We start from the raw sequence: 7,382 nt of genomic DNA, 5'->3' as shown, positions 1-7,382 counted from the left end.
CCCATTTTGGCTGTGGTGGTTTCATTGCCATAACTGGCTCAACACCTACTAGACAATAAACCAAAAAAAAAAATTATAGCAAGCAATAACACCATGTGTAGATGGCATTTCTATCTATATGATCCACATCGGCACTTTTTTAAAAATGGTGCAGCTGAAATGTCAAGTCATGCAATAAGATGTACTTAAAATCAGTATTTGATAGAGAGGTTATTTGCATCTGTGAGCACTTCTCTATGAAAAATCAAAAATAAGGAAAAATGAGAAAGGTAGGGGCAAGATACCAGGCCATTTGAAAGCCTACAGCATGAAGGTCCTGGGGGAAAGAAGACAGCTTCAGAAGAAGAGGAGTAGGGAACAGTTCTGGAACAACAGCAGTTCTAGTAAAATTCAGAAATCTTTGAGGGCCAAAAGAGATGGGGAGTTAATGAGAGTAAGAGACTAAGCCAGCAAAAGATATAAGAAGCCCAGGATAAAGTGTCTTGTTATAATCAAACTCTGACTCAGAAGCTTCTGATCAGGTGTCTGAAAGCTAAAATCCCAACAACAATAACAACAAAAACTAAAAAAACTAGCACAAACCCATAGGTTTAGATAGAAGAAAATACACTAAACATATTCACACAAAGGGTTTGCCTGAAATACAAAATAAAATAAAGTATGACAACACTATCAAAGAGAACATCATACATTTGTCAACAGAATCATTTTTCAGACATAGCCGGAACCTTGGAGGTTTAAATGAAAGATCTGCTCTACTAACAATATCATAATGAGTACAGTCATCAACTCTTCCTAATACTTAGACTGCCTCTTAAAGGCTTTGTGGTTTCTAAACCAAACATCAATTGGGATGTCATTAAAAGAGCAAGATTAAAGTTTATGAGAATGAAACTTAATATAAGAAGACTGAAAAATGGGGGAAATACGTGTATCCTGCAGACTTTCTTCTTAGCTTCAAGATTTTAGAAAAGCACAAAGGATCTCAAGTCACATTTTCTACCCTTAAGCAGGATTTATTTGGCACTTGTACTTCATTTTTTTTTTAAATCAGTCATTTTGTCCTTGTTTGATTAGCTGCCAAGAAGTTTCAAACCTCAGCTTTAAAACAGTTGTCTGGACTAGAATAGGCAAACAAAAAAAAAACCCTCTGAATTCATTAGGATAACATCTGAATAACACTAAAACAAAAAACCACACTGTTCAATGCAGTTACAAGTAAAATAATAGGTTTGTGGGGAAAGAATGAATGCAACACTACCAGCCATATCTCAACAATACTCATTCCTTGCTTACACTCTGATCACCCTGTTTCAAAGTTCATCAGGAAAATAAGTAGAAAAAAATGGCTTTAATAATGAATCCCTGATCTATTTTCCTTTACAGTGGACAGACTCTAAAAGACACATGGAGGACTAGCTGATCCCCTAAGAGGAAAAAAAAAGACTGGAATAGCTTGGGGAAATAGCAAGTGAGGATCATGGTACTCTAGAATACCAACAAAAAGAAAGCTAATTATGCTTTTAGCCTGATGGAAATGCAAAACTGTTTAAAAGTGAACATTCAAAACATTACATAATGGGCCAATAAAGCTCTTAATTAGAGCAAAGCTTAGATATCAAATCTAGTTAAATACTTTTAGGAATTGGAAGATTAATTTTTTGTACTTAAGATCAAATAAAACACATATGTTTCAAGACATCAGCCATCCAACATCTATTATTTAAATTGGTTCATTAGGGTGGCACTCAGTATAGGTTACAGACTCATAGGATGGTTTGCATTGAAAAGGACCTTAATCATCATCTAGTTCCACCCCCCTGCCATGGGCAGGGACACCTTCTGCTGCACAAGGCTGCCCAAATCCCCATCCAACCTGGCCTTAAAAACTTCCAGGGATGGCATATCTACAGCTTCTCTGGGCAACCTATCCCACTGCCTCCCCACCTTCACTGTAAAGAATTTCTTCCTAATATCCAATCTAAACTCATTCTCTTTCAGTTTAAAGCCATTCTGCCTCGTCCTGTCACTGCAGGACCTTGGAGAAAGTCCCTGTCCAGGTCTCTTACACCCTTTATAAGTACTGGAAGGTGCTGTACAGTCTCCCTGCAGGCCTCTCTTCCCCAGCCTGAAGAGCCCCAACTCTCATAGCCTGTCTTCAAAGGAAAGATGCACCAGCCCTCTAAGCATCTTTGTGGCCCTCCTCTGGATTCTCTCCAACACATCCATGTCTTTCTTATGCTGGTGGGCCCAGAGCTGAATGCAGTACTCCAAGTGAGGTCTCACAAGAGCAGGGTATCTCTAGATGGCATCCCTTCCCTCCACATGACCCAGTTGGGTGTCATCAGTGAACTTGCTGAGGGTGCACTCGATCCCACTGCCCATGCCACCAACAAAGATGTTGAACAGCGCTGGTCCCATTACCATCACCTGAGGAACACCACTCACCACTGGTCTCCACCTGGGCACTGAACCATTGACTGCAACCCAGACAATTTCTCATCCACTAAGTGGCCTGTCCATCGAATCCATGTCTCTCCAGTTTAGAGAACAGGAGTTTGTATGTGACTTTGTTGAATGCTTTGCACAATTATGGGTAGACGATGGCAGCTGCTCTTCCCTCACCCACCAACACCAGAACCTCATCACAGAAGGCTACCAAATTTGTCAGGCATTATTTGCCCTTAGTGAAGCCATGTTGGTTGTCATCAATGACGTCATGATTTTCCATGTGCCTCCGCATAATTTCCAGGAGGATATGCTCCATGACCTTGCTGGGCACCAAGATAAGACTGACTGATACGTAATTCCCTGGGTTATGTTTCCCCTTTTTCAAACAGTCAACCTTCACCAGAATGCCACAGCTTCTCAGATACAATGGATAGTGGTTCAGCAACATCATCGCCAGTTCCATCAATACTCATGAATGAATCTCATCAGGTTCCATGGATTTGTGCACTTTCTGGTTCTTTAGATTATCTCAAACCTGATCTCCTACAACAGGCAGCTCTTCATTCTCACAGTACCTCCCTTTGCCTTCTGAACCCTGGGTGGCATGGCTGGAGCATTTGTCATCTAGACCTAGGTAAAAAAGTCATTGAGTACCTCAGTCTTTTCCATATTTTGGGTCTCCAGGTCTCCTGTTTCCTTCCATAGAAGGCTAACATTTCCCTAATCTTTCTTTAATCACTGACGTGCCTGCTGAAACTTTTGCTGTCCTTGACATTCCCAGCCAGATTTAATTCTGTCAGGGCTTTAGTATTCCTAACCCAATTCCTGCTTGGCTGCTTGGATGATTTCCTTGTGTTCCTCCCAGTCTACCTGTCCTTGCTTCCACCTTCTGTATGCTTCTTTTTTGAGTCTAAATTTGCCCAGATGCTTCTCGTTCATCCATGAAGACCTCCTGGTGGTTTTGCCCGACATCCTTTTTTTGGGGACGCATCACTCCTGAGCTTGAAGAAAGTGAACCTTCAATATTAACCAGCTTCTCTGGGCTCCTCCTTTCTCCAAGGCTTCATTCCATGGTAGTCTACTAAGCAGCTCCTTGAAGAGACCAGACTGCTCTTCTGAAGCCTAGGGCAGAGAGCTTGATGTGCATCCCCCTGGCTGCCCCAAAGATCTTGAACTCCATCAGTTCCTGGCCACCGCAGCTGAGGCTGCCCTTAAGCTTCACATTCCCCATCAGCCCCTCCTTGTTGGTGAGAATAAAGTTCATCATAGCACTCCTCCTCAAAGGCTCCTCCATCACTTGGAGAAAGAAGTTATCATCAACATATTCCAGGAACCTTCTGGAGTGCTTCTGCCCACTGTGTTGTCCCTCCAACAGATAATGGGATGGTCAAATTCCCCTTTGAGGACCAGAAATTGTGAACATGAGGCTTCTCCGATCTGTCTACAGAGGGCCTCACCTACTTGGTCTTCCCACTAAGGCAGCCTGTACCAGACCCCCACTACAATATCCTCCCTTTAATCTTGATCTATAAACTCTCTGTTGTGTCCTCACTCACCCCTAGCCAGAGTTCCATGCACTCCAGATGGTCACTGACTAGTGGTCAATATCCCCTCCTTGTGTCCCCTCTCCCTGTCCTTCATAAGGAGCCTGCATCCATCCATTCTAGTCATAGGACCCATCCCACCATATCTCATGCAAGTGGCCAGCTCCTGGCAGGTCTTGGCACTTCCCTGGGATTTTCCCATCTCAGGAAATCCCCCTATATGCTATGATCTCCTCTTCCACTCTGCTGTGGAACATGCCTGCATCACCTCAGTAATCCCTCTAAAACACCTGGCATTAACTACTATAGATCAATGACATCAGCTATCACTTTCTTTAATGCACAAAAGAACAACTAAGTGTGTATTTTGCTATAAGCATAAAAGTTCCTATAAACCAACCCACCTGGAGCCCTTGTTTTCAGGGCTTGCTGCCAACATAAAAAAAGAACCCAAACAACCAAACCTGAATGACCGAAATAAGGCATGAAGAGCAGTTCTGATAAACGAAATGGGTCAAATCCACTTAGACTGCACATGGCTTTCTGCAGTACTTGTCTGGACTTATGGAAGTCTATCTAATTGATTTGAGTGTATTTGCCTGCAAAAAAGACACTGTAAATGGTTGCAGACACCTACAAGACCTACATATGTACATGGCACCTTTATGTAATTATGTGTCATCGTCAGGCAAGCTGGAACTTTGTCAGCTTCAGAGCACACAGTCTCCTGTGTACTCCAGCTCCTGCCCAGCACTCACAACTTGTAACATAGATCATTTTGACAATCTACCTCGCAACAAATGGTTGGGTTTCCTTGCAATGCAATTGGGCATCAAGCTGTCAAAATAGCCCTGGACCAGCTGTTTGGAAGTGTCTGATGGAGATTTGCAACCGAACCCATGCATCATGTGAGAACTCTCCTTTAGAGAGCTGACTACAAGCAAGGAAGGGGAAGATGCTATTTTGAATATTAAACTGTCAAAATTAATTCACAGATGTCCAGGGCTATTGTGCAGATCTGGTCCTTAGGGGTGTGCTCATATGAGCTGGGCAAGACCACAAACAGTTCTCCATTCCCAAATTAATTGATGTATTATTTTGTACCACAGATAAGCCTTCATACCCATGTGGTTGAGAGCTCAGATGTTTCTTGTTGCTGCCTGTAACAAAGTAACTTGGAATACCTCATTACAAACAGAATATGCCCTGAGGCTGTATGGATTATCTGGTCTCGTATTTCCTGGAAGGTGCAGGAACACCACGCTTGCACCCTTCGAAACTAGGGACTTCCCAACTTTGTGGGGCAGGACTTCCCTTAAAAAAAAATGAAAAAAAAAAAGAGAAATAAAAAAACAAACCAATCCTTAATAAGCACACTAAATACCCTGATTTATGATTTTGAGTTAAATGGGAATGTGTATGTGGTTTATGAAAGGAACTCGGCTGCATGAAGACACCTTTAATACTAAAAGTTGAAAAGACTTCTAATGTTTTCACATGGACAAACATGCCCAATGCTTGAAGTTTGGAACAAAGCTAGGAGCAAATTTAAAACAGTGGGAAGAATCACACTTCCCACAGCAGAGGCAACCCTAAGATGGTTAACCCACAGTCACACAGCAAGCTTCTGGCACATCCAGAAAGAGCAAATGTTCTCCCAAGCCTTAGATCAAGGCATTCATCTCAAGATTATCCCCTCTTTCCAAACATGGCCTTTTGGTACTTGTTTTGAGACCCAAAACTCTCAAAACAAAAGTATAGGCTTTCTTCTGACACGAGAATTAATTCTACACTACCTTACGCTAAAAAAAGAATCATGTTAACTAGTAGTGATGAATAAAATAGTTTTCCCTTCCATAAAGCTGCTTTAACCTCATTACAAAAGGGTCTGGCTCAAGTAAAAGGGCAAACTCTCCCTCTGATAAAAAAGCACTCATTTTGAGCAACTAGTAGGAAGACATACCTGTTTCTCACTTCACATATTCCTTCTATAGTCACCATACCTTTCACTGACTTAAAAAAAAGCAGCAGCACAGTGATAAACCACAAAAACAAGTAAACAACACATTCAGGAAAAAAAAAACCAAAACAACAACAGCCATTAGTCTCTCTCTTCAGAATTGATTTCACTATGAATTACAACAAGAACTAATTTACTTTCAGAGTGAGCTTAACCACTATTATACCACAATAACATAACAGAACTTTACCTTGGAGCTGCTGCTATTCATCCTTCCAGTTTCATTCACTACAGGCAAATGTCTCACATAGCTCACACTCTCTAGTGGGAGCTAGCTACAATCAAAAACTCTGAAATACGAAGCACATAGCTTTGTTTTATTCATGGTGCTTTTATTTGCCAATTAATTTGAAAGCAATTTTTACAGTGGGAAGAGAAGCATGGCTTGGCTAAGCTGACCTCTTAGACTACACAGTGAAAGGACAGAGGCATAACTCCTATATAATTTTTAAAATTAACATATAAACAACTGCAGTTTGCAAAGCATCAGAGCCTTTGGTGCCATTCTACACTCACAATGTATACACCAGTGTAACTGTATCAGCTCTGCAGGGATGATGTCATCCTCTCCAAGAGCTTGCAAGTGAAATAAGAAACTAGTTCTTTCAATAAGCAAGAAGGCCCATTCCTTTTGTTTGGCTTTCATAGAATCATAAAATCATTTAGGCTGGAAAAAGACCTTATGATAATCAAGCTAACCATTAACTGTAGCACTGCCAAGTGAACCCCTAAACCATGTCCCCAAATGCCACATTTACACATCTTTCAAATACCTCCAGGAATCATGACTCTGCCATTTCCCTGGGCACCCTGTTCCAGTGTCTGACCACCCTTTTCATAAATAATTTTTTTCTAATATCCAATCTAAACCTCCCTGATGCAACTTGTGGCCAATATCCTCTTGTCCAGTTAGCTGGGAGAAGAGACTGATTCCCACCTCACTACAGCCCCCTTTCAGGGAGCTGTAGAGAGTGATTAGGTCTCCCCTGAGCTTCCTGTTCCCCAGGCTAAACAGCCCCAGCACCCTCAGTTGCTTCTCATGAGGCTTGTGCTCCAGACCCTTCACCAGCTCCACTGCCCTTCTCTGGACACCCTCCAGCTCCTCCATGTCTTCCCTGCAGTGAGGGGCCCAGAATTGGACACAGAAGGTCAGTGTGGCTTCACCAGAGCCTAATACAGGGGGCAATCACTGCCCTGATCCTGCTGACCACACTGTTACTGATACAAGCCAGGTGCCACTGGCATTCTTGGCGACCTGGGCGCACGCTGACTCATGTCCAGCTGCTCTCAACCAGTACCCCCAGGTCCTTTTCCAGTGGACAGTTTGCCAGGCACTCTGCCCCCAGCTTCCAGCACTGCCTGGGGTT

This window comes from Geospiza fortis, unplaced genomic scaffold (assembly GCF_000277835.1).
Source record: "Geospiza fortis unplaced genomic scaffold, GeoFor_1.0 scaffold206, whole genome shotgun sequence".
In the NCBI taxonomy this organism is placed as follows: Eukaryota; Metazoa; Chordata; class Aves; order Passeriformes; family Thraupidae; genus Geospiza; species Geospiza fortis.
The sequence above is the reverse complement of the archived record's forward strand: the minus strand, read 5'-3'. Positions refer to the sequence as shown.